This window comes from Gobius niger (genome assembly GCF_951799975.1).
Source record: "Gobius niger genome assembly, chromosome: 12".
NCBI lineage: Eukaryota > Metazoa > Chordata > Actinopteri > Gobiiformes > Gobiidae > Gobius > Gobius niger.
In genome coordinates this window covers 4,857,344-4,885,036 of record NC_136863.1, presented here as the reverse complement: position 1 = coordinate 4,885,036, position 27,693 = coordinate 4,857,344, and the positions used below count along the sequence as shown (strand labels likewise).

General features: G+C 44.3%; 1 long non-coding RNA gene across 1 annotated transcript in view; it reads left to right on the top strand.

The window, feature by feature from the left end:
* The first annotated feature begins 283 nt into the window (after positions 1-283).
* LOC306971042 overlaps positions 284-27,693 on the top strand; it is a 127,323-nt gene continuing 99,913 nt past the window's right edge. The window contains exon 1 of the long non-coding RNA XR_013793431.1: positions 284-339. This is a non-coding gene — a long non-coding RNA (uncharacterized lncRNA). The remainder of the gene's footprint in view (positions 340-27,693) is intronic.

The following is a 27,693-nucleotide window of genomic DNA, read 5'->3' as shown; positions in this document are numbered from 1 at the left end:
TGGTCTCTCATAAGGGGCTTCTGAACCACTCTTTGTCTGACCCGTCACCTTGGACCCATGGGAGACCCTACCAGGGGCACGAAGCCCCCGACAACAGAGCTCCCAGGATCATTCAGGGGCTCAAACCCCTCCACCACCTTAAAGGAATATTTCAGGATTTTTGACGTAAGGCCTCATTTCCTAGTCATCCAGAGTGTTGTTGATTTCTAGAGATATATATATATATTTTTAAATTCATGCAGTCCTTATATTTGAAGAGTTTAGTGGTGCTAGGCTAGTGCATGTAACTAGTAGCCTGCATTAAAAACCTCTTCAAAATCATGGGCTCGTCCTCCAAACGTTGCCATATCTGATTTGGAAAAATCTCCTTTGTGAATTCCACGTGTAGTAATGACGGCCACAGGTAAACAAACTACTGTAGATCCGGTAACCGAGCAGATCACTCCGGCGCTGCGTAGCTACAACCAGGAAGCTGATGCTGCTCAAATATAGTTCTTTCAAAATGCAAAATGGTTATGTTTCAAAAACTGTTCAGTCAACAAAGACATTTATATGGTTAGTCTGGTGTTATAAGTGATTTGTCTCGGGTGCACTGTGCTTGGGTCAGACTGTTTTTAATGCAGGCTACTAGTTACCATAGACATGCACTAGCCTAGCACCACTAAACTGCATGAATTTAAAAAAGAAAAATCTCCAGAAATCAACAAAACTCTGGATAACTATAGGAAATGAGGCCCTATGTCAAAAATCCTGAAATGTCCCTTTAAGGTGGCGGTTCTAGGAGGGGTGAACCAGTTTCATTATGCACTAAAATGAGAAAAAATGCCTGCTTTTCCCCTGACAACTGTTTGAGGTATGATATAAGATGCTTTACTGCTCAATTTGGATTTAAAGGAACAGGCCACCATTTTACCATACTGACGTGTTCTTACCTGAGCTTAGACGAGTTGATGCGTACCTGTCTGGTCTTTGTGCGTGCACTCAGTCACACACAACGACCACAGATCTTGTTAGCATTTGGCCTCTCCCAGTGTATTCCTATAGCTCCAAACGGGGGTGAATTCGGAAGCTACCCAGCTCTTCCACGACCAGACAGGTACGCATCAACTCGTCTAAGCTCAGGCAAGAACATATCTCGGAAAAACGGTGAACAATTCCTTGAAGCGTTTTTTTTTTTTCATTCGGTCTTGAGAAACTCATTCACGATTGGAAGATTGTTGCACAACAGCACGTGGACACTTAGGAAATCTTACTCACAACCTTCTTACCTAAAGGTGTGAGACAGGATAACCACTCTGCCGCTGTCACACATGGAGGACGTGCAGAGGGTAATTTTCATGCCTCGGATTGAATCGCTTCCTGTGTGGCCCCATTTCTAAGGCAAACCTAAACCTTAATATATGCATTTCCCCGCTGTATCGCATCCATTATTCCGTCCTTTAAGCTGATTTTACTGTAGAGAAACATACCGTCTCGTATATTCGACACTATCATCGCCGGCCTTTCTGGCATAAGTAACATACCCTGTGTCAGACTCACAATAATCCCCCAGAGACGCGGATAAAGATGCCAATTTCCATGTAAAAGACTTTCATTACAGCATTAGCTTAGCCGCGCGGCGTTAGCGAGCCTGCGCGCGGCTAACAGCGGCCTCCCAATCTCCCCGGGACCCAAAACTTCATTTATATTACATGCCGCAGTCAGCAGAACGCGGAGGGGGCATTAGCATAGCGAGCAGCGGTGATTACTACCATCCGCGCATTAGTACGTCTACATTTTGATATTTTTCTCACCCCCTCCTCCTCCTTCTTCTTCTTCTCGAGGTTGGCTGTCCTCCTCTGGCCCGAAGCAGCTGATACAAGGCGTTGTAACAGAGTCGAACAAGGCAGGGGCATTAATAATGAATGTGTGACAGCGGCGATAGCAAAGGGGGGAGAAGAAGGGAAGATTAGAAACGCCGCGGACTCACGGAGGGAACGGGGAGGCTTTCATGTCCGCGGAGAGAGAGAGAGAGAGAGAGAGAGAGAGAGAGGGAGGCTGGCGGATCGGGTCGTGCGCCGCACTCGGGTGGGTTTGGCGTGGCTTCTTAACGCCGGGGACAGGGATTTGCAGATAGCAGTGCAGGTGATTTAAAGCTTTTGAGAACAGACTTGGCCACTTGTAAGTCGTTCGAACTTAAAATGTTTGCAGCGCATCCCGCAACCCATTTGAATTTGTTTATTGTAAATGTGAAGACTGAATAAAATGGTCGGAATCAGTTGTAAACAAGGTGGCACAGCTCGCTCAAAGCTAGAAGGGTCCAGGTTCGATGGTGGACCAGATGTGGAGCTTGCATGTTCTCCCTGTTTCTGCGAAGGTTTCTAGTGTAGGCCTCAAGGGAGATATGATCTAGCAACATTTTGGTTAGCAGCAGTGCTTTAGTTCATCTCCTGTTTGGGGGTAAAGGATCCGGGAACTATTTTGGAGGCACATATTTGAGATGAGTTCCCCTCCTGGATCATGGTGGAGGGGTTTGAGCACCTGAATGATCCTTGGAGCTCTGTTGTCGGGGACTTCGTGCACCTGGTAGGGTCTCCCAGGGCAAACAGGTCCTAAGGGTCCCTTATGAGCGACCAACAGGCCCGGCTATCGTGAGGCCGTCCTTCTGTGGACCCACCACCTGCAGGAGGAGCCATAAGGGGCTGGTGCAATGTGATTTTGGGCAACTCCAATGGCTGCCCCCACGACCCGGCAATGGACAAGTGGAAGAAGAAGATGGATGGAGGTGCAGCCCTAAGGAGGTGTGTGTGGATGGATGGATGGATGGATGGATGGATGGATGGATGGATGGATGGCCTGTTCCCTGAATCCATCATATCCATCCAAAAGTGTTCCTGAAACTACCACCAATCAAAAGCATTGATTAGCAGGCACGTGTTTACCGATGGCTCTTTGAACAGAGTATCTATGTAGTTTTGCCACTTATAAAACATCAGCAATTGCTCACACTTCACTGACGGTTTTGATATTGTTTGGTAATTTCAACCTTTCGTGAGCGTTTAATCACATCTTTTATCATAACTTACGACAGAGCTCCCAGGATCATTCGGGTGCTCAAACCCGCCACCACATTAAGGTGGCGGTTTCAGGAGGGGTCAAATTGCCTTGTTTGCCTTTTTCTTTCTTCACTATGTAGACCAGATGCAGGCCTGGAGCCCTCCGCGAACATTCTACTGGTATCAGCTAGACACGGTAAATACAATTACAGAAATACAACACTAAATACCAGGACTGGCCTCCCACGGAGCTTCAAACGCGTAAACAAAGCAAACAAATGCGTTGGAAATGGTCTGTGAAATCTGCGCTGTGGAGCAGGTGAGCTGTGTGATCTGAACGGCCTGCAGCGCCGGGTTTGTGGGTCACTGGGTAAATCTGGGACTGGCTCCTGCCCCTCACCCGCCGCCTCCTCTGGGCCCTGAACGCAGGCCGGCAGCCCGGAGTGGTACATTCAAGGTCCCACAGGTGCGGAGGTAACCTTGGACTGGTAAACAAGGCATTAGAGCAAAACAGACGACTCTTACAGCGGGGCAGAATGAAGTGGGAGACACAATCATAAGTCAGAGCATGGAAGGTCCTACTTTATGCTACAAACTTCGGGACCTCATAGACTTGAAACTTTTACAGGAAACCCTAAAATAATGTGCCCAGACAAAAAAAACATCTCATAAAACAGTTTGATCTTCCAAGTACCACCAGGCCCAGATCAACATCAGATTAGGATTTAACAGAGTCTTCCAAACAAAGGAAGGAGGTCGAATTTAACCAGAGTGGGGTTTCCATACTTGTCCATCTGTACCCAGCCTTATATATCTATTTATTTTATTCTGTGTGTGTATGTGAGTTAGTGAGTGAGGTGTAAGCTTGCTGAGACACTGAAGAGGCACCAAGAGGCCCCACACCTGCAGCACAGTGGAGGCGTCACAGGAGGAGCTACAGGAAACCAAAAAGGGACAAACGAGGAGATGGTGAAAGACTGTTGTGGAGCAGAAGGAGCTGCAGGGGGAAGAGGAAGGAAGGAGGAGGTGGACCAGTGCAGGACACCACGCTCTGAAACAAGGACAAACCCAGGAGGTGCTTCACCCTTTCAGAGGAGACAGAGGGCAGTAAGTTTGAGTGTGTTTGTGTAACTTTTGTATCTGTGGGGATGGGAGGGTGTGCCAGGCGTATTGTTTTAAATGTTGTAATCTGTAAAGTACATCGTGATACCTTTTCGGTATGAAACGGGTGTATGTCACCATCCGATCTAATCTCAAGGGACTTTGGCCCTTGAAGAATAGAATTGGATGATTCTCGAAACGTCTGCATCGATGTATAAAAATGTCCAGTTGAAGATTAAGATTCCACCTGGATGATTGAGGTCAGTCTTTGTTTACTAATTCATTTAATGATGTAATTGGTGAGGTTAACGTAGGATAGTGATGGAATGTAATGACTCTTTACTAGAAGCTGTGTCTTTGGGATCCGTTCAAAGGACTGGCTCTTTTTTTAAATCAGTTATTATGATTTATTCTTTCTATGACACCGGTCAGAAAAAGTCATATATTGTTATTAGTATTATCAACATAGGGATCTCCAAACAGTGGCTCTGGAGCTAGCTCTTCAGACCTTTCTTAGCTCGCCAAAGGCTTTCTGTATTTCTACAGAATCTACAAACCAATTTGGTACATAACGTAAAGTATAAGGATACAATTGAAGTCAATGTCTTTAATTCTCCAGGGTGAACTCCTCCAAGCTCGCATAGTTGTCTTATAAGTAGGTCTCCAGTGGTTTAGATATGAAAAGTAGCTCACCACATTAAAAAAAAAGGTTGGAGACCCGTGATCTAAGACCGGACAGGCACACCTTTTTATTCAAATTATCCCTAACATTGATTGGACTCAGTTTAAGCTTTTGAAAAACATGTGAACAAACCTTTGTATCAAAAGTATTGACTGTCAAATCATGTTTAGCGCTGAAATCTTTCACTTGTGTCGCCTGCTCTGCTTTCGGGCTGATTCTTCAGCTCGTTCAGGAGTAGTTCTGTGTAAAATTAAATGAAAAACTGAGCCTTCTCGGTCACGAACGCCACATCACTACGGAGGAGTGAGCGCAGATCGGCCGAACAGTCGATGTTTTGTCATTTTCTTTGACAGGTTCTGATTTGTTATCTCTTCCTAAAATGCCCTCGCTCGACTCAAACCAGCAGCGACAGACTCCCTCCCCCCTCGCCCCGCTCTCTCCGCCGGGGCCCCGTACAGCCAGCCGCCAGATTCCTATCACCATAAAGCTGTTACTTAATTCATTATGGGCACACGGGCTAATTTGATTTGATACGATTTTAATAAAGTTCTGTGATATCCCAGATCGTTTCGGGCGATCAAAATCATTTTCCAGCGATTAGCGTTCGTCAGCGGGTCCCTTTGAAAGCGGCGGTCGGCCCCGGCTGTCCTGAATACATTACAACCCCACTCCGCCACTCTCTCTCTCTCTCTCTCTCTCTCTCTCTCGCACTCCTTTTTTTTTCTGACGGTCAGAGCGGCTATGTTCTGCTTAACCTCATCATTTTTCAATTTTCGATTAAATTTTACTCAAAGTGAAGCCGAGAACGCGCGGCAAACGGGGGCCGGTCGCGCGGATGTTAATGGAAAGAGAACGCGGGGTATCAGAACGGGGGGGAATTAGCTGCGGGACGGATCAACTCTGCGTTTTCTGACATTTACAGTAGAAATGGGCACGTTTTACAGATTGAGGCCGTGTAAATATATCACAAAATATATAGCGGATATGTGTGAAAGCGAGACAGTGGCGCGATGGTTAGAGAGATCAGGTCGAGCCTTTCTAACAATATGATAATGTCTGGATTCATATGTTATGGATTTGGATTTGAACCACCGACCTCATGGTTAATCTGCAACGAAGCCACTGTGACACCAGAACAATCCGCTGCATTTGCAAGATAAATGCAGTTCTTGCAACTCATTACATTTCTATAAAGGAGCTAAAATAAAAAGTAAATTTGTTAATTTGAAGTAGTTATTTTTCACTTATTTAAACGGGTTTGAACGTCTAAGTGAAAAATTGAGAAACTTTTACTTTTATTGGAGTAACATTTCTGTAGCTTTACTCAAGTAATGGTTGGTTGGTTGGTTGGTTGGTTGGTTGGTTGGTTGGATGGTTGGTTGGATGGATGGATGGATGGATGGATGGATGGATGGATGGATGGATGGTTGGTTGGTTGGTTGGTTGGTTGGATGGATGGATGGATGGTTGGTTGGTTGGTTGGTTGGTTGGATGGATGGATGGATGGTTGGTTGGTTGGTTGGTTGGTTGGTTGGATGGATGGATGGATGGATGGATGGATGGATGGATGGATGGATGGATGGTTGGTTGGTTGGATGGTTGGATGGTTGGTTGGTTGGTTGGTTGGTTGGTTGGTTGGTTTAACTAATGATTCTGATCTGGAGTTTTTGGAGTTGGTCAGGTCTAGATTCAGCAAAACTATTCTGATCTGGAGTTTTTGGAGTTGGTCAGGTCTAGGTTCAGCAAAACTATATTTCCAAGGGAATGTGATCAGCTGACGACCTGAATATCCTGAATGACCAGATTATTCTATCAATAGATCCTTCTTTGCTGATGGCACAAATATATTCAAAGATGACAAAGCCAGGATTCCATCCATCCATCCACACACACCTCCTCCAGCTGTTCTGGGGGGACCCCGAGGTAACACTAGGCCAGCTCAGAGACATAGTCCCACCAGCGTGTCCTGGGCCTTCCACAAGGCCTCCTCCCAAGCCAAGATTCATCGGGCTCAAATTGTGAGTGTTCAGGGAGCATGAAATGATTCGACCACCACAGAGTTCAGACCTTAACCCCATTGAGATTCTTCAGGATGTGCTGGAGAAGACTTTGCACAGTGGCCAAACTCTCCCATCATCAATATAAGACCTTGATCAAAAATGAATGCAACAATTTTGACATTGCAGAAGTGTATTGAAACAAAGCCACGGCGAATGTGCTGTTATCCAACTTAAAAGAGTTCAATCAAATATTAGAGCGTGTGTGAGTTTTTTTAATGTCGTCTTATTTTAACTTCACAAGATTTAATAACCCACGTGGATGACAGAGAATTCACACCGTTTTATGTTCATGAAACTCTCCCATGTGCCCGGTTTCTCAGTATCACCTCGTGTTGCGTGTCGTTCCCCCCCCCCCCCCCCCCGGGACGCTCCTCTCGCCTGTGATCGTGGTGTTTCTGTGCGTGATATTTCTGTCGTAAATACATACAGTGCCCAGATATCGGGTCCATCTCGGCGCCGGGAGCAAGAGGAGCGGGCCACATCTGTCAGCCGTGCGGCACAAGGCCACTCCGGATCAGATCCTATCTCCCCCACAACGCCTCCGCCGCATCCGCACGCTCACGCCCCCCGCCTCGGCCTCCCTTCCCTCCCCTCTCTCACCCGGAGGAGCGGGCAGGGGGACAGGAGCGCGGAGAGGAAGGGACAGATAAGACGCCGCCCGGGGGGATCCAAGATGGAGGACAAGAGAGAGCAGTGACCTGTTTATGGAGAGATGAGAGGGATGCTCTGGCTAAGAAAATAGCAGCGAAAATTAAGCTTCAGTTTTCTTTTGTTAACATATTTATGAAAGATCCAAGCCAATCATTAAACAATAAATAATCGGAAAAGAAGTCGTCGCCTGGATGTGAGGCGAGACACAGGTGAATAGGGTGAACTCTCCAGGTTCTGTGCTTCAGAATGACATGCAGCATGTCTATACTCACACGAGGTTTAGTGAAACTTGTGTTGAACAAACCTGGGTATTGCTTTAGATCAGGGGTGCCCAAACTTCGAGGGCCAAAATTAAAAAGTGCCTGTGAGTCGCGGGCAAAACACGGTGATGTATGTATTATTTCCTTTTTTTTTATTTTTTTAAATAGCCTACATTTGCGGTTGATTCTATGCAAATAACATGCTATATTAAAACAAATGGTAACTATGGCAAAAGTCTAGTTTTAGTAAAACAAAATCAACAATTGCAGCAATTTAATGCAAAAAGAAAAAAAAAACACCTGTATCTACAGCACCTACAGTAACTTTACCTCATTCGTTCGTGTAAGTATTTTTTTTAACACATACTGTTGTTGATGTCAACAACCTTTGCAATAAAAGTTGGAAAACTGTGAAAGTTGATGCTACAACGCTCTGTAATTGATAAATACCAAGACACCACAACAGTGTTTCCTTAACTTTGTGAAAGGAGTGAGGAGGACAAAAGGTGTACTGCATCCATATTTACCAGTGAGAATGAATGGAAGAGAGTTAGTATTAACCACACGAAGCGCGAAAGTAGGTCACACTCTGACGGGCCAACAGAATTGTTTCGGCGGGCCAAATTTGGACCGCGGGCCCCACTTTGGGCACCCCTGCTTTAGATTAAAGGGACTATGCGGAATTAAAAATGTCAAAATTAAGTATTTTCCTCCCCCTACATGTTTCAACAATGTCCTAATATGTAGAATGAGCCCAGACATATTCACTACAACTGCCTCTAAAATCCTGTCACTCAAAAAGGTGTGAAGTGCCGTCAATATGGAAGGTGCAGTTACACATATGACCTGAGGTGGCAGCAGTGAGTATACAATGGCTAACTTGCATCTAGCCCCTTTAAGGTGTGCTCATTAAGTATTAATAAGCATTAGTAATCGTTTTAGGGTTAGGTAAAGGGTTGGCCATGAATAAGCGTTTTATTAATGGCCTATTAGTATGATACCTGTCTGGTCTTTGTGCCCGTGGAAGACTGTGGTCGCTTCCAACTTCACCCCCGTTTGGAGCTATAGGAATACGCTGGGAGAGGCCAAATGCTAACAACATCTTTGGTCGTTTTGCATGACTGAGGGCAGGTACGTATCAACTCGTCTAAGCTCAGGTAAGAACATATCTCAGTATGGAAAAACGGTGGCCTGTTCCTTTAACAGATAAAAGTAGTGTGATAAAACTTTACAAGCATATTATTAATATTTATTAAAACCGCATTAATACTTTATGAGCACACCTTAATATAAAGCGTTACCCAAACTTGTAGCTAACCAATTTTCACCGCAATGTTTCTCTGTTCCCCTGAGGCCGAGCGAGTTGTGGGAGGACTCGTTTCAAAGCCCTGACTTCGCTCTTTCCAATGCAAACGGAAAGGAACTATCATTATCAGTCCCGGAGATATCAGTGCTAGATCGGCCAACAGCTGATATTGTAAAATCCCCAAATATTGGTCGACCTCTTGCCATTATCACCCGTATCCCGAACAGAGCGCGGCCTCATCAGTCCCTAATCCCAGTGTAGACCTGGTTTAGACCTGATTTGGTGCTGGTTTAGTCCTGGTTCAGACCCGCAGGCGTCGCAGGGTGACTGGGTTCATTTGGGGGGTAATAATCAGCTGTATCCGCTGCACAGAGAGGCTCTAATGGTCAGTAATCCTGGTTTGGAGTGGCCCTCTCCTCACCGCTCCACTCAGCGATAATGGCCTCGCCTCTGTCACTTACATATGCATGGATCCGCCGCTATTAGGCCCGGTTTGAATGACAAATACGGTGGGTGTTCCAGCAGAAATAATCACGGGGGGGAGAAAAAAAAAAGAACGCGGGCGCACAGAGGGATCCGGGGAAGACGCGAGTGTCCGTCATTTGGCAGGTGCTCCAGTCTGTGCTTAAACATCATTAGCGCGTCGGTGGAGATGCGATCGCCGGAGGGAGCGGGACTCGAGAGCAGCTTTTGATCAGAGGACGAGCCGTGGGAGGAGAGACAAGGAGGACTTCTAAAATGGGATTGAGATGTGTCACGTGGAGAGGGCTCTGTATCATAATTCAAATGATATGTAAATGTAAAGGGGGAAAAAAAGTATTGTTCTGTGAAGAGCTGAGTACCGTTACAATATTTTGATACCGGTACTTTAACGATGCTTGGTTTACGATACCGATACCTGAACTGTGCTCTTTTCAAAACCTATACGAACATTTTTATTTATTATTTGTCGTCTAGGACCAGAAAACAGAACAATAATGTGTGGAAGATCTGCAAATTTACATACATAATAAATTGTCCCATTGCCACATCAACTGGGCACCAATATAGAAGGATTTTTTCTACTTTCTTAGTTTTTTTAAGCATCATCTGACACAAATACATCTAGAAGTGCAATGGTTTATAAATCGGCCAAGTGAACAAACAGGTAGTTGTGACAGGTCCTGATGAAAAGGAGGTCGGAGTTGCGCAGGAAATGTGGAAGAAATGTGTAGTTGTAGCATGTTTGAGTAACTTATAATAGAAAATACAAGTAGGTTTGTGACACTTCTATATTTACCTCCATGTGATTTGTATCGTTTTGAAGCATCCATACTCTAAAAGGGGTCCTCAACCCGGGAGGTGTTTTTTTTCTATGTAGTTTGACTGGAAAACATGTATTATGAGCACTTGTTGTTTTCGAGGCCGTGACTGAAAAAGGTTGAGAATCCAATATCACAACAGGAGTTTCTTCACAGGGCTGTGCCTAACATTGTCACAATGAAACAAAAAAATAAACAGGACAATGTAAAGTTCAGGCAAATGAAGTATCCAGGCAAACATAATGTTAAGAGAAACATCAGTGAGAACCACAGAAGGAGAGATCCACTCCAATGGACGGACAAGGCCGATGGAGCCCTTAGCAGACGGGCCAAGACAACAGAACGTCCAGTCCTTGTTGGAGCTTCAGTTCTTCTTGTCCAGTCCCTGTAGACAGCGTTCATCCATGGACAGGGCTGAAGAAATATTGCATTTAAAGGGGGGGTATTATGCAAAATCGACTTTTTCAAGCTTTACATCATGTTATTATGTCATTCCCTCATTAAAAACATGCCTGAAGTGTTGCCTTGGCACATTCACGTATTTTTGAGTAATCTGTAAAAACTCTGATGGCGGCCATTTTAGGGGTAGGTTTGCCTGAGTCCTCCTAGGAACGCCCCCACCTCCTGGAGACGCCTCTGAGCTTTCGTCACCAGCCGAGTAACCAACCACTGCCTCTCAGCAGAACCCCCTCCCCACTGATGCCACAGACAGCGTGTGGAGGGGGCCTGTCGGAAAGGGTCAGAGGTTCTTAAAGAGACAGAGGCCTATTTCAAGACATTCACTACAGCCATTTTGAGAGAGCAATTTTATACAAGGCAGTTATTCTAATTTACTGCTTTTACAGACCAACAGAAGGTTTGGTCATCATTGTAGTGTGCTATAGACTGGTGCTATGTGATTGAAAAAAGCATAATACCCCCTCTTTAATGTATGCACATGCGCCTATATATTACTTCCGTCTTTGACTTCCAGAAAGGAAATTACCATTTGGATTACAGCGTCATCTCCATTGCCTTTCGTTCCAAACAGGTCAATAATTGTGATTGTATATATGTGAGAAAGACGAGGGAGCACAGTTTTTTTTTTTTTTTTTACTAAGATGTTAAAGGAACAGGCCACCGTTTTTCCATACTGAGTTCTTACCTGAGCTTAGACGAGTTGATGTGTACCTGTCTCGTCTTTGTGCGTGGAAGAGCTTGGTCGCTTCTAACTTCACCCCATTTGGAGCTATAGGAATATGCTGGGAGAGGCAGAAATGCTAACAACATCTTTGGTCATTTTGCATGACTGAGGGCACGCACAAAAGACGAGACAGGTGCACATCAACTCGTCTAAGCTCAGGTAAGAACATATCTCAGCATGGAAAAACGGTGGCCTGTTCCTTTAAGGGAGAAAACTGATGGAAGCGATGGGATTTACGGCTCTTTACTGGGAGTCTTTGGGATCCGTTCATTTATTTCGAAGAGCCGTTCAAAAGACTGGCTCTCTTCTTTATCGATATATATATATATATACGCTTTTTGAATAAAATCGTGCACCACAACCGATAAAAAGAGGCTTTAACTCGTTCAAGGGAGTTCTGGGTAAAATTGACACTGGGAAAAAGATCTGTGCCGGCTAAAAAAACAGCTAATAATCACAACATTGAACCAAATTCTTAGAAAACTTGAGCTTTTTAAATATTTTTTTTGCACTTACATGATTAATCTTCTTGTCTACTCCACACACAACTTCCCTAACACTTTTCTCTTTCTTCGTCCCTGAACCCTTTTCTCTAGACTCTACCCCCAACCCCTTCAAACTCCCCCCGCCCCCTCCTCCTCCTCCCACTGCCCCGACCCATACCTACACCCCCCCCACCCCCCCCACAACAATGACACCTCGATATGTTTGCCTGCTGACCTTTCGCCGTCCTTTCTGCCAGCGCCCGTAAACCCCGCGCTGATGTATGAAGGCAATTTTTAGCGATGCCACTTGTCTCTGAGCGATTGTGCGCGCTTTACATTTGGGGCCCGCGGATTCCTGCTCGCTCTCCTTCCTCTCCCCCGATCTCTCTATTTGCACGAGAGAGAGGGGGGGCGGGAGGAGAGGGCGGATGAATTGGAGGGGAAGAGGGGAAGGGAGGCCATCGATCGGGTCCGGGGCAGCGCTCCGAGGGGAGATAGTCGCTCATTTGGACGACAGGCGCGAGGTCTGAGACAATGGCGCAAGAGGTGGCTATAACTCAAGACGGGGATTTGCTAAATGGGATAAAAAAAAAAAAAACTTTGTTCAAATTTGATTTCTTTAAATGAGAGCCAATTGTATAAATCACTTTTTTATCTCAGTGCAACACCTGAGTTGACCAGAGTAAAGTACTGTCCATTACGTGACTGTGGATGAACTCTGAGGTTTGTGGCCTTGTCTCACTTAAACATGTTAAATACATGTTGGGTGTTGTGAGTTTGTGGTTTAGATGTGAAAATCTTTATGTAAGCCTCAGACCACACATGTCTTACTCTGATGATCTCACACCCGATCCAACAAGAACTGAAGCTCCAACAAGAACTAGGGGCCAGATCTTGTGGCGGCGCACGGGGCGGCGCAGGCTCTTGGCGAATTATTTTCTGAGTGGCGGCGCTATATGTGCCATTCGCCTCCGCCACCTGTGAGGGGGCGTCACAAGAGGAGGTGACTGCACTGATGGAAACATTCACTTCCTTGTTTACATTGTGCTGTCTTGCGTTCTTTCTTAAGCCTCAGGCTCTCACAGGTCAAACTAAAAACTTTATTTACCCCATCGTGAGCTAAACGATGTTCACGTCTCGAGAGAACAAGAGCTACAGCGTCCGCTGTGGCGCGGATCGGCCCGCGCTCGGCGTGAACGCAAAGCTAAACAAAAGCACATGTTCACCCCACACAACCACTCTCCTGGACGCGGAGTCGATGTGGTTGGAGGAAAATGTCTGTGTCTCAACCCACTTAAATGCGCAAAGTCTGGAGTGGCAAGATCACAAAGTACTCCTACTGAGCGCAAAATGTCACGCTATCGTCTCCGTTTTGATGCACAAGATCGGGCCCTAGATGTTCTTCCACAGTCATCAGCCCTGCCTGCAGAGGGACTCCCATCAGTCCTGGGTCTATCTCCGTCCATGGGAGTGGATCTCTCCTTCTGTGGTTCTCCCAGAAGTTTCTCTTTTCTTCCACTGGGTTTTTGAGTTGGCACGACTGATATGCTGGCTGCATATTTAGATGTTACATTTGCTTGGACATTGCATCGGTTTTTGTTTCACTGTTTCACTGAGGCCTAGTGTTGTGATATTGGGCTGTACAAAACCACCTTTGCTCTGCCCGACCCCGTCAGATCTCGGAAGCTAAGTAGGAGTACTTGGATGGGAGACGGTTTAGGAAACACCAGGAAGCCTGGGTGTTTGTAGAGAACTAGAGAACATCATTTATGTCCTGGTGCACTTGAACGAAGATACTCATACGAACCGGTGCAACAAACCCAAAATGTGAGTCTGTGAGAGTGTTTTTTTTATTTGTGAAATTTCGGGTGAAATGAGCTGATGCCTTTACATGTGTGCCGCCTTCCTCCCCCTCATCTCTACCGCAGCAGCAGAACCGCCAGCCTCCTTGGCCTGTCTTCACCATCACCAGTATCTAGACTCCGTGGGAGTTATTTTCCCGGACAAATCTTTACCTGCCGGGGTCCAAGCGCCGCAGTCCATCCACTCATAAACCCCGTTCTGAATGGAAAAAGCTCGCTGTGCTAATTCCAGCCGGCGCTAAATTCAGACGTCTTATCCGGCTCTCTTTCCTTTTGTTTCTGTGTTCGGCCGTTCTTGTGCCGGAGGAGCTGTATCCGCGGATCAAAGACGCTGCTCTCTCCCTCCCTCCAGCCAGGAACGCACCGCGACTCTGGGCCAAATCTGCACCAAACACACAATTAGCCGTTCCATTTGACTTCAAACGAACAGTCGGCTCCAGCCAAAGATAAAAAAAACGCAGAGACTGGAGAAGGAGAAAGAGAAAAGATGGAGATTCAAGCACTCGCGAAAACACTGAGGAGAGACGAGGGAGTTTCCATAATTTGGTGGATGATGCGTGTGGCAAAACTATGGCCCCCATGATTATTGTTGGTGCTTCTCACTGAACTGACCAAAACGCAATACGCAGTAGAATCAGCAACAGCGATACAAAGACAGACCAGGAATGTGTCCAAATGTCCAGAGAGAGAAAGGAATGCAATAATTCCCAACCATGAAAATGTGAAGGTCGCAAGTGAAGCAGCAGGCTTGAGGCTCAATGTAAAGAAATCTTGAGATTGAAATGGTTGACTTTAACTTTAATTATCTCGGCAGTATGATTTATTGTGGTGCAAACTGCGATGGAGAAATACAAAGAACAATCGGAATTGGTCCAAACAATGGTCTTTCCAGTGGCGACCTATGGAAGTGAGAGTTGGACTATGAAGAAGACAGACAGAAAGAGAATAGATGCTTTTGAAATATCTCTGATGAGCAAAACAGAGAGGAACAGACTGTCTTTCTTTCTTTGGACATGTGATCAGAGCAGGCGATACTTTGGAGAAAGCCATAATGCAAGGGTCCATGGAGGGAAAGAGAGGCAGAGGAAGACCTAAAACAAGATGGCTGGACAATGTGCTGGAATAACTGGGAATGAGTCTGAAGAACTGTCTTGTTCCGGCAAGAGACAGGACGAGATGGAGATGGAGATGCCGTGTCGATTTGGTCACCGGGGGTCGGAGTCCACCTGAGGGATGAAGAAGAAGAAGTAGTTCTGAAAGGTGGTGAGCAACACGACTAGATGGGTTAATATAGACCACAATGCATTGAGAGTCGGAGGAGAACAGGTAGAGACAGGTCCTAGAACTAAACACAACAGAAATGTATGGAAACAGAAATCCGTTTTCATGGTTTAGCGAACTTAGCTGTAGTTAAAAATGAACATACATTTCTTGATATAAATAAATTCAACCTGGAAGACTTACCTGCAGCCTTCATTCATTGTTTCATCACCAGCAGCCCTTCATCAATCATCAATACGAGCGATCGCGATGTCATCACATCCGTTGGCCGTGGTAGGCATTTTACATTTTCATATTTGATGAACATTTTATTAAAATCCTATAATCAGCAAAAACAATGTCCATAAACAGTGCATTGCTTCTCTAGCGCTGTAATAGATCTATCATTTTATAAAACCGAGTTAGAGGCCTGGATGCATCAGCTGTTGCCTACCATTCACCAAAACATCCGGCGTAAATTGCGGAAGTAAACAATAACAGCGATCGCTCGTATTCACAGTCCCATCACAGCAGCTGCTCATTCTGGCTTCAGCCATTCATCTCCCAGGATCCCCTTCTTTAGCTTCCTTGTACATCCCTCGGCCGTTTCCTAGCTGTGCTGCGACCCTCCTCCGCCCCCCTCTCCGCTTGGCCTTTCCTCTGCTCTGCTCGTCGTTGTCGACCGGCCGCCCAGGGTCTCATCCTCTACCACCCCCAGTGTCCGGGCTCCGGGGGAGGATTCTGTCTAACATTCATCATCGCCATGTATTTCATTTCGTTAATACAATCTTCCACCGGTGTCTGAGCCCCAGTTATGATCGGTTTCTGTCTTTTCAGGTTGAAATATACTTGTCCCTGAAATTAGCAGGAATTGCAAAAATACTGCTGATTTATTTACCTGACCAGTCTGAAATACTCACAATAGCAGAATATTCAGTCAAATCAGACAGTCCATGTAACCATAAAGCTTTTCTATCGATTGTGAGTTTGCAGGCGTGTTTTTGCATACGCATCTCTGCGACAGTGACCCTCGAATTTGTGAATTAACGTGAAGAACTAGGACGTTACAGTTTGGACATAAAAAGAAATGAGGCGCAGGGCCTTTAATTCCGGTCGTTTTAACTCGACAAGATATCAGTTCTCGCACAGCGGAGCAGCACCTTGTGACATCAGCGGGTGGGGGCGGGTGTTCTGAGTGCTAAGCTTGTGCTGTGTGTCCACTTGCACCTTTGCTCTGACCCGCTCCGACATGAAGGATCACCACGTTCATCCTCGCCTCGCTGACCCCGACATCCATCTGCTGCACTGAACATTTCTCACCGCTACATCGCCCGCTCTCTCTCTCCCCCCTCTCTCTCTCTCTCTCTCTCTCTCCCCCCCCCTCTCTCTCTCTCCATATCTGATTTATATGTTGCTTTGTGGAGCCCTGTCTCTGGTTTTGAACGCCGGGATCCGTCATGGCCGCTGCCTTTTTTGCCGCGGTGCTTCATACTCCCTGACAGCCGCGCACACACGGACACCGGGGGGACATGGAGATAAACCGATAGAGGCGGGCGGAGGTGGGGCAGTCTATAACCCGAGAGGCAGTTGGTTTAAAGAGAGCACAAGGTGACAGAGGTGCAACAACTGTATTACCGCCGGCCAGGGCCCAATCTGCAGAAAGGGCAACAGCCTGCGGGGGGGAGCAGCCACAGCAGAGACAGCAGCACAGAGGGGACGGGAGGAGATATCGAAGTAAAAGTACTGATATCTGTAACACCATAGTAAAAGAAAATACAACTACCGATAGAATGGAAAAAAACTCAAACAAACTCTATAGGTAGGATCATATACTGTAGCGCTTTGTGAAAGCCCAGTCTGATCAGATCTCTGACGCTAATCTGAGTCTGGCCTGGTTGGAGACAGCAGTAAAGCTTTAACCTCTTAACTCCCGCCTGAACCGAGAGCATTTTCTCCAGTTCAGCTTTACCCAAATCCTGTAGGCCAGTGCAACACCTCATTTGAAAGCTAAGACCTACCTTTTTCCTCACGTCATCAGATTTTTTTTTCATCACTTTTTTTGGTTGGGCGGTCATCTCATTTTTGTCAAATTTTCGTGACTTTTTTGTCACTCTATCGTCAGATTTTCGAAAAAAAAATTGTCAATTTTTTGTCACTTTTTCCTCCATTTTTTGTCAAATTTTTTATCCATTTCTGTCATTTTTTTGTACATTTTTAGTACATTTTTTGTACATTTTTTGTCACTTTTTCGTCCATTTTTTCTCACTTTTTTCCACATTTTCATCCTTGTTTTCGTCTCAGTTTTGTGAGGATGTTTCGCTTATATCTTCCTTCTTCTTCGCGCTGTGGAATATGGATTTTTTTTATAACATGCCTCAGTCCACCCAGGTTAGGGTTAGTCTACAACAGTTTTTGTGTAGGGGTGCACCGATACCGATCAGCGTTTGGCTCGACACCGTACGCTTGTACTAATACTCGTACTCATTAAAGGGATATTTCAGGATTTTTGACATAGGGCCTCATTTCCTAGTTATCCAGAGTGTTAATGATTTCTGGAGATTTTTTTTTTGTAATTCAAGCAGTTCTTATATTTGAAGAGTTTCGTGGTGCTAGGCTAATGCAAGGCTAGCGCGTTTCTATGATATCAGCCACACTGCATTAAAAACAGTCTGACCCGCTCCACAGTGCACCTGAGGCAAATCACTTATAACACCAGACTAACCATATAAATGTCTGTGTAGCTAGAAAATGAGGCCCTATGTCAAAAATCCTGAAATATCCCTTTAATGTGGTCCCAATGCCTGAAACTGATACCACCTGACATGGGGCAAAGATATTACACATAGAGCTGTCTTTGTTAGACTACACTCCCTAGTCTGTGGACTTAACCATCTCCATTTATGGCTCAAATCAACTCGTATCGGTTGTAGATAAAGTAGTATCAGTGCATCCCTATGACCATGTTATATTCGTCACAATCTCTAACTGGAACGTGCTTTATGTGCAAAGCCTGTTGGATTGAAGTGTGTTGGATCATGAGCCAGTGTAAATGGTCACATTATATAGCGTCTTTCTACCTGCTTCAGGCACTCAAAGCCTTTTACATTGAGGAACCACTCACCCATTCACTCTCTCATTCATACACCGGTGTACGCAGACACTGGAGGCACGGTGGGTGAAGTGCCTTGCTCAAGGACACAGCAACAGTGTTCACCAGTGATGATCTGTGTCACTGTGGCAGAAGTGGAGGTTGGAGGCACTCGGTCTGTTTCGCGTTATGCACCTTCATTTAATCAGCATAGTCCTAAGTGTCTTCTTCAGTGGAGTCCTGGCACCAGAGAGGAAGCTATTGTACATATTTTTAGTGGTAGGGGGAAACTGGAGCACCTGGTAGGGATGGGCGATACCACATTTTTTGGAATCAATACGATACCGATACTTTTAGGGTCTTTTTTGTCGATACCGATACTGGTCATTTCGTATGGGGGAATGTATTTCAATCAATATATATTTCTAAAACTGGTTGTTTTATATCATTAATTGGTCAATTAAAATTATATTACTTTAACTGGTTAATTAAACAATGCTAATGTGATATTAAATACATAAACAACATTTTAAATGAATACTTAAATGACAAATAGAACCTAAACCAGAATGATAGGACTGGCTCAGTTCAATCCTTTGCTGTTGTGAACTGTTTTGGCTCAGAACAAAGAAATAAATCATCCTTTTGTGTTGATAATTGCTGCCCCGTCTTCCTTTTACAGATGCAAATCAGTATCGATGCTTTTTGCCCAATATCGATGCTTAAAAAGTAGCCGTTTGGTGTCGATATATCGATACTTTGGCGTCGATCCGCCCATCCCTAGCACCTGGAGGAAACCTATGCAGACAGGGAAGAACCTGCAAACTCCACATCGAAGGGCCCTGTGCCTTTTGTCAGCTAAGAAAAGAGATCTAACTGAGACCTTATACTGAAAACAAGAAAGTATTAAAACACTTACAAAGCTCGTTAATTGCTCCCAATCATTGCCAAGATATGACAGACCAATACACAGAAAAATGTCTCCAAAAAAACAAAAAGTCGAGCGTCATTTCCCTCAACTTTCTAATCAGCTTGTGAGACTTTGGCCACATCTCCTCCTCCTAATCCTTTTAATGTATGTCTGTGTAATTGCCACTCGGGAGACATCAGCTCCTTGCAAAGCTCCGTAATGTCAATAATAACAAATGCTAATCATACTGTAAAATATAAACTAAGGACAAATGATAATGATGATTCCGATGCATATGACTGGCCTCCCACGTGGTTTTAAATGTTTGTGAATGAGGGCTCTGAATATGGAAATGCACGGCAGGAATCACCGCCGCGGTAATCACGCTCTCATTTCAGACGTTTAGGTCAATATTTGAAAACCCAAAAGAGTCAGATTAATTTCACAACAAGGCAAAGCATAGAAATTAGAAATCAGAGAGCGGTTATCAAGGTTGCGATGAAAGGAACATGTGTTTTAAATTGTATAACGTATGTATTTAAATGTGTACATCGTTTATTAGGAGTGGTTATGGTGAAATGTGATGGAGATATTGATTTCTCAAAGCAAACTCATTTTTTAAATTAAGTTCAGTTAATCCCAAACTGCTGGATTTATACAAAATAAAGCAAAGTGAGCATTGGAACGGGAGACAAAATGCGAACACGTCGGGGCTGAAACGGATTGAATATAGATCATATAGATTTAACAGTAATTCGAACCTTCACAAATTGTATCTGAATTAATCCTGGTTCAAATAATCGATTTGTCCTGTAAAAGTGTCATTTGACCTTTCATTTGACCCCGCTCTCGTCCTGATTTAATCCCTGTTAGTCCTAGTGTAGTCCTTAGTGTAATTTAAGGAAGTAAAGAAAACCTCACGCAGACGATTAGAATTGTATAGTTCCGTGGTATTCTGGTTCTGTTTGTTCATTATTTTCTCTAATTGCAAGAGTTTTGTTTGAAAAAGAGAGTTTATTTGGTGGTCAAAGTACTGGGCTTCATTACTTTAGTAATTCAACCTGAAAAGACTCAGAGAGACCTTTCAGGTATTAGTAAGTTTATTAGTATTAGTAAGTTTTGTTGAACATGGATCATGATTGGGGCTCAGATCCCGGTGGAAGATTGCATTGACGATATGGAATACATGGCGATGATGGATGATCCAGAATCTTCCCCCGGAGCCCGGACACTGGTGGTGGTAGGACGAGACCCGGGGTGACTGGAGGCAGAGGCTGGGCAGAGGAGGGGCAGAGGAGGGTTGCAGCACGGCTGGGAGCTTAAGAAGGGGATCCTGGAGGATTGAATGGCTGAAGCAGGATGAGCATCTGCAGTGATTGGCTGACTCGAAGGTGCGGCTCGAGAGGGGGCCGTGATTGGATGATCGGATAATGAAGGCTGCAGGTGGGTCTTCCAGGTTGAATTTGCGCTGAAGCTTCATATGTAATTGTGTAACAAATAATGGCTTACACTTTAGAAGCCTGTATTACCAAAGCCCTACACTGTGGTCATTATTCACTCACTCCATACTCGGTGGTGGTGAGTTACTACTGAGGGGTAGACTGACGGAAGTGAGTCCGTGCCATCGGCCCTTCTGACCACTCCCTCACTATATTCATTCATTGTACATGTTTTTTGTGGAACGGGAAACTGAGCACCTGGAGGAATCCTACACAGACTCAGGGAGAAAATGCAAACTCCACACAGAAAGGCCCCATCCAGGTGGGAATCGAACCTTGGACCTGTAAAGCATGATCGCTATCTGCTGTACCACTGCATTGCCCATGGATGGAAAGTACAGATACTACTAGTAATTGTATTCAAAGTAGAAAGCACAAAGTACAAGTCACTATAAATAAGTGTCAGGAAAAAATATCTTTGGCTTCGGGATTCAAACACATGAAAATTGTCCCCAAATGTACCTTCTCTGTGGTAACATGACATATGTTCTTCCTCGTTTTGAGTCAGTGGCACATCTGCACAGCGCCACCTACTGCTCAGAGTGTGCATTATGAGGAAAACTCTTACATACATAATGTTCTTTTTACTTTATAGAAATGTAGTGGCATAGAAATCATTATATTTATCTTTCAAATGTGCACGACCTCATCGTCTGAACTCAGATGAAAAGGGCTGAGAAGGAAAGATAAAATAACTCTTGTAAAATGGCCGTCACTACTGAATTTCAAGTGGCTTTTACTTTATTCTTAAATTTCCTGTTTTCATCATTGACGATATACCTGAACAATCTTAGCCAAACAATGCGCCACTCCACAATAAAAAGTATCCGGTCTTTTCAAAACTACTTGTGTTTTTCCAACAAAGAGCACATGAGCGCATTGATCCATTCACCTCAGCTCCGTTCAGCGCAGGTCATTCTGGTCCCGCCTCCGCCTTTTTCAGATGCTCATATTTTATTATCGCTCATTTTAGTGCGTGAGGCAGAGGAGCGGTTTCATTTCACACGGGCAGGTTTCAGTCACTCAGAACTAACAGCAACCGCCACATCTGGACACATCTGGAGCTCGCCGAGGCTTTTTATCACTGGCCATTCCGATGAAGAGAGACATAAGCGTGTAGTTGATGCAGACGGTATCGCTGGGAACGCCCAACAACTACTTAAAAGATATAGAGTTCAATAGTAAATAGAAATAAATTGATTCCAGTGTTGATACCAAATGACTTTAAGTATCGATTCCGGGTTTAAGCATGTGTAGAATATAAAGCTCTTGTTCTCCGCTAAAATACCCTCAGAGTATTTGAATGACCGCCCGCAGCTGCAAATGTATGATCTGTTTGTATCTAGCTAGGCTAACTGTTAGCATGTTGAAATGCTTTAAAAACAGAAAAAAAAAAAAAGTTTTAAAGCAGTACTAAGTAACTCATGCCCCTAGAGGCCATAAGCGCCACTGCAGGTGTCGTAGCATGCTGGGTTTTTCGGTCATTAATTGTCCGTGAGAGTAAATACTACGCTGACAGAAAAGACAAAGGGACAGAGGGATATTGTACATCCAATTACACAATGGAAATTATTTTTTTCACTCATCCTTGGCTGTAAACACTGTTTAAGTGGTGCTAGCCCGCAGTTAGCTTTGCCCGTTAGCCTGTTAGCTTCTTCTTCTTGATTCCAATAGAGTGTATTGTGGCATCCGACTCATAGGCAGCGAAGTTGCAATTGTGGTTTTCTGGCCAGAGACACCAGGAGGAGATGAGTTATCCCATTAACACTTGTATTACCCCCAGAGGAGCTACGGAAAGGATTTAATAAGGTAAACAAGATACTTAGTACTGCTTTAAAATACTGACTTATATGGGGAGTTCCAGGCAACTGGTAACTGGTAGCTACATTTCCCACCTCCCACTTGGAAAAATGCCTTGGAACGCCGCCCGAACTGGTAATAGAGTTCGGGAAAGTCAACAGTTACCAATGTTAGTCAATGGAAATGTATGCTAACATCTTTGCAGATGTTTGCATACATTTCCATTGACTAACATTAGCTAAAAACAGTTTATGAAGTGGAGAAAATAGCCGTGGAACAACTCCGCTAGTTGCTGCGTTACTGCTGGTAAATACATCGAACACACTGTGGTGTCCAAGTGTTTTAATGTGAACAATAACTCCGGTATTTTAACTTCTAAAATCTCCATTAGTTTACAATTGCTGCTAATCCCATAATGCTTAGCGATATGACGTCACATTCCCGAACTCTATTACAAACTTGTAAACTCGGAGACCTCCAGACTGCTATGAGTTCATATATGAGATGAAGACAGTAGTGGCGGCCCCCAGTGGAGGAGCTGCTGATGTTAAAACTGTAATAAAATGTAAATAAAATGTGTAAATGTTACTTTTGGTCACAGCTTTCAACAGGTCGCACGTTTTTAGTTATATCTGGTTTGAAGAAATGTTCATAAACGCTAGCATCGTATGAGCTAATTGATACAGCATTGGCCGTTTTGTTTACATACGACTCTATTCACCTGGAACGCTCTGAGGTCGAAAGTCGTCGTAATTTTCAATTGGGAAAGATACCAGTGGCCTGTTGTTGATAACAGACTCTGAGGCTGGTAATGAACAACAGAGATTTTCTTTTTTTTTTTTTTTTTTTTTAAATTAACACATAATGTGGAAGTGCCAGACATTAATCATGGAGAATGCTAACTATGATTCTAAAGTTAGCCTGATACTAGCTTCAGGTGCCACTTTCTTCACTTCGACTGGACGATCGGCTTTTAATTTTCTAAAGCAAGACTGAGACGAAAACATAATATGGATATGATTTCAACTCAGCTTTATTTGCGTGTAATAAAAATGCACTTAATCCTGCAGAAAATGTCGAAAAAGCGTGAACAAAAAAACCTGATTCCCATAACAAGCCGTCTTTTCCTTTGACCTTTGACCCGGATGCCACCCTTAGTGTGACGAGATGCCATCTAAACATACGAGTGATTAATATGTAAGGTGGGATCTCGTTTTCCTCCCTCTGTGGTCAAATGAAGAACCTTATTTCCACCTCCATTTGAACATTGTCAGAGCAGACGTCTGTCTCACATCTTCCCGTCTCACATCTTCCCGTCTCACACCTTCCCTTTACCTTTAGCCTTCAGACCTTTGGTACTGTTTCAGTATGGAAATGACCGGACGAGTGATTCCAGAGACCATTTAACAGTAGTAGAGGTCCCAGGACAGACGAGCGTGAGAGCTGTAGCCGTCCCGGGCACAGCTGGCAGGGGGGGGGGGGGGGGGGGGGGGGGCGGGGCGTGGACGGGGCTGAGCGATCAGGGAGGGCGGCGGCGGGAGCGTTTTGTCCCAGGGCAGATCGCCGTGTGAAGCCATCCCGGACTGGCACAGCTGGCAGAGGTGTCCGGACGGGGGTGAGCGATCAGAGAGAGGGGGGCACCGTCGTGAGTATGGGGCTGGGAGGGCGGGAGGGTTTTTGTGAGGGATGGGGCAGCGGAGGTCCCGGACAGAGACGGGCACAGCTGGCAGAGGTGGCCCAGTTTAGCCGCAGTTAGCCGCAGATGCCCATTTACTGCCCCACTGACGACACCCCTGGGGCATGAGATACGCACAGCAGAAACGGCGGGGGCAGCAACACGCAGAGAGCCGAGGTACACGCTGTAAAAGTACACACGGGAAAGTACGCGGAGTATGCCGATGTACGCAGGGAGCAGCCGAACACCTGGACATGCAGCTGTGGCCTCGCGGTGGACAAACACTGACTTTACAAAAGCCCAACCCAGATTCACAGAAGTTACAGGACTGCACAACAATCGGGCCTCAGAGGCTCAGGTCCAAGTCCCACTTCCCCAAAGCCGTCACAAACATATGGAAAGGATTGCATTTACTTAGTTAATAGTATTACTTCTGCAGAGAGTGAATAATCTTGTAGTGTCCACCTCTAAACATGTTAATGCATGTGATGTTTGTCTTAGTTTAGCAGTTTATACATCAGTTATATGGGACGTATCATTTTCCCTCATCAAAAACAGACCTGCTGTAGTATTTTGCTTTGTTTACATGACTTTGAGTAATCATGTGGAGAGAACATTTTGGCTCTGATCTAAGAAGCTGTAGGAACATTGAAGGCAGTGAGGCAGGTTTCCCCCGGGTGATCCGATTTCCCCAAAACCTCCAAAAAAAACATGCTGGTCATGTTGGCCAGGACAAACCCAACACCTGAATACAATTGTACAATAACAAATAAAGCACTTACTTACTAATACACTCTGGAAGCAGGTGGACTTTTAAAGACTCCTGTGCAGAATAGGCTTATGATACATTGTTATTTATGCATGTAATATTTTATGTTCTTTTTTTGCAAAAGTATTTTAATTTAATCAAAGATCGTCATAACTATACCCTTTGTCTTCACTTTTGAGCTCAAGTGTCTGACTTTTCATTCTTATAGCACTGGTCTCCCTACTTCTGGTACTCTTTTCATCAATTAAAACTGCTCATCATTTTCTTTGTCCTCAACGGTGAACAGAGTAATATGGAATATCAAAGAAACAATATTTCCAGCACAAGTTTCCTTCATCGGGTAAATACAGAGTAAAAAATGACAACAGTTACACACACACATGGCACGATACAACGATGAGAGAAAATCTCCCTATTTTTCACAACCCAATGTTGGCAAGTATAGAGACGGTGTTAGCATTTAGCCTCTCCTCCTCTCTCCTCTCCTTACACTATTAAGCATAATGACACAAAATTAAACAATGTGGATTTTCTAAGCGGATAAAACGGGGAACTATATTGTAAGGCGTAATAATACCAGGAGTAAACAGTAAAGTGAAGATATTACTGCGCGGATGTCGTAAGAACATATCGGTGGCCTATTCCTTCAACAAAACCTGTTTGCTTTGGTTGTTTCTTCAATCTGTCATTCCTGGAATAAATGACATAATCGCTAAAAACTTTTTTTCCAAATAGTTTGATCGGGTAAGCTCGTGCTCATCAAACTGCTTTGTGTAACTGGGAGTTATAAAACACTTAGTCCAGAGAGAAACAGAGAGGTAGAGGTAGAAGTAATGTTTAAATTACTATCACTATATTTATAGCACTTTGTCACAGACAAAATCACAAAACAAAGTGGATTAAAACAACCATACAAACAATAATGAAATGCAAAAAAACAACAACAATAAAAACAAATCACATACAAACAAGATTAAGGGAAAGCCTGTCTAGTTTTTAGGCCCTGTTTCAATGTTTCAATGGATAGAACAGTTCTCATCTCTGGAGAGGAAGCGCTCCACAGCCAGGACGTCCCAGATGCAAGCGCCCTGGAGGTCACCCTGTAGACCCGACCCAGTCCAAAGACTCAAACAGGTAAAGTCAGACACTGTTGGAGGAGTGGCTTTAGAAATATAAGTATAATATACACTGCGTTCCAAATTATTATGCAAATGACATTTTTCTCTGATTTTCTAAATTGTCAACTCAAATGAGAGTCAGCGTCATTTTCAAGTCTTTAACTGGTAGAGGATCATTTAAATGTGGTGGAAAAAATTTCCTAGTGAAAACAGTATTTTTTTCAAAAATAAATATAGTAAAAACCTCAAAATCCACTGTTCCAAATTATTATGCAACTCATCGTTTCAATACATTTTAAAGCTTGTAATTAACTGAAAATGGTCATTTGTTCTATTTGTAGCACTAGGAGGTCATATTTACTGAAATCAAAAGCTATTTCAATCAAAAAAGTTTGAACAGGTCAAGTTATATTTTACCAAAGGAGCCCTTGTGTGATAGCAGCTTCAAAATTCTTAAATCCATTAAAATTGTGAGTTTTTGGACAGTTTCTGCTTGGATTTCTTTGCAGGATGTTAGAATAGCCTCCCAGAGCTGCCATTTGGATGAAAACTGCCTCCCACCCTCATAGAAGTGTTTTTTGTTGAGGCTCCAAAGGTTCTCAATAGGGTTGAGGTCAGGGAAGGATGGGGTCCACATCATGAGTTTCTCTCCTTTTATGCCCATAGCAGCCAGTGATGCAGAGGTATTCTTTGCAGTATGACATGGTGCGTTGTCATGCATGAAGAGGATCTTGTTCGGGAAAGCACGGCTCTTCTTTTTGTAGCAGAGAAGACAGTGGTCAGTCAGAAACTCCACATATTTTTCAAAGGTCATTTTCACACCTTCAGGGAGCCTAAAAGGGCCTAAAGGGGCCGACCAGCTCTCTCACCATGATTCTGGCCCAAAACATGACTCCGCCACCTCCTTACTGACGTCACAGCCTTGTTGGGACATTGTGGCCATTCACCATCTATCCACTACTCCACTGATTTGACCATCCAGGGCTACACGGCGCTCATCAGTGAACAAGACTGTTTAAAAATGAGTCCTCATGTATTTCTGAGCCACTGCAGCCGTTTCTGTTCATCAGCATTCAATTAGCCATTTAGGGGAGGCCCGGATAGAAGGTTTATGCACAACTGCAGCCTCTGGAGGGTCCTACACCTTGATGTTCACGAGACTCCAGAGGCACCAGCAGCTTCAAATACCTGTATGCTGCTTTGTAGCATCTGTTCTCCTAATCTGATGTGTTTGTCTGGCAGAAACCGTCCATATTGTGCCTTTATCTGCACAAAACGGAGTGTGCTCTGAATCATCCACAAATCTCTTATCAGAACGATGATTACACTTAATCTTTCATGAAATATCAAAGGTTTTCACCTAGACCAAGGCATTCAACTATTTCACACTTTTCATCAGCAGAAAGACCCTTTTTCTTTCCCATATTGCTTGAAAATGATGATCTGCATAATAAAGTGGAACACCCTTTTTCAGTAGTTTTTCCCTTAACTGGGCTTAACCCGACAACTAATCACCCCAGGTCTCTGAGATTAATGTCAGTGATTCATAGAGCCCCAAGACACGATACCATCCATGAGTTTCATTATTATTGTTTTTTTTTTTACCTTTTTGACACAAAAATCCAATTTGCATAATAATTTGGAACGC